The following is a 1,219-nucleotide window of genomic DNA, read 5'->3' on the forward strand; positions in this document are numbered from 1 at the left end:
TTCTGTGTGTCTGTCTGTGCTTGCTGCCCCATCCTGCCAGGCTACTTAGCTCAAATGGTACCTACATATTTGGGATCTCTAAGGTCAAGAGCAGCAGGCTAAGGTCCAAATTAACAATGAGGCACACGTACAGAATATGATATTTGTAAATCCAGTCTCTTGCCTGACAAAAAATAAAATAAAGGAACATGGATGTGCGATATGGATTTTGTTATTGGGATCCTTAAAAGCAGTTGCCGGTAAACCAGGATTTCTACTATGGGCAAAGAATCATATCTTTAGTCTTTTATCAATTTAGCAACTCCCAGTTTTGTCTAATAGGGGCTAAACCAATAGTAAACTGAGGTAAATTATACCTGTCTGTACATTTGGTGGTCAGTGAAGTCCAAGCCCCTGGTGTTGGGTTTGGACCTGCTGACTTTCCTTCTTCTCCTTCTTTCTTTGACTTTTCTCACTCTTTGCTTATGCTCTGCGCAGACCCTAGATTAAACGGAAAACTCGCGTTGATTCTTGTGGAGTCATCTGAGATTCACGCGTGTTAAGAGAAAGGGGCCATTAACTCCGGAGGTCTATCTGGGGCAGCGCTGGGGCACAGAGTAAAAGACTCCTGCTGATGCAGGGGAGCGGGAGATGCTTCTTCACCTGGGAACAAACAGGAGGTTCCCGAGAGTCATTCCCTCGGAAATCCCACCCCGAGCAGGATGAAGAGCTGACAGCTCCTCCCAGCTCTCCTGGCGCTGTTATTACCGTGCCTGGGAGGGAACTGTGTAATCAGGCATCGCATCCTCCCAGCTGCAAGGTTAGAAAGGCTTTTCGAGACAGTCCTTCTGCCCTGCACCCCGATTTGTCAGCAGTCATCACCTTAATCCTGGGGTAAGGGGGTGGATTTCCCTGAAGTGGGGCTGTGTCCGCCCCAGCAGACAGCAAAGCTGTGCCCGCTGCTCGGCGCGCCGGCTCAGCAGCGGTACGAGCGGGGCGAAGGGCGGCGGTGGCTGCTCCCAGCCTCCCCGCCAAGCCGCGCTGCAGAGGGGCCGCCCCTTCCCTGGGTCTGTCCGCAGGGAGGGGGACACGTTAAGGAAGGGGCCTCTCGCTGTGATCGATGGAGGGCGGCAGGGAGCGATGCCCCGGGGCTCCGCGCCTCCCTTTGCACCCCTGCTGCCTCCACCGCCGCCGGCCGCACAGAGCTGCTGCTTCCGCTCCCCCGGTCTTGGCTCCGCTC

This window comes from Egretta garzetta, unplaced genomic scaffold (assembly GCF_000687185.1).
Source record: "Egretta garzetta isolate BGI_Z169 unplaced genomic scaffold, ASM68718v1 scaffold1147, whole genome shotgun sequence".
Classification (NCBI taxonomy): Eukaryota; Metazoa; Chordata; class Aves; order Pelecaniformes; family Ardeidae; genus Egretta; species Egretta garzetta.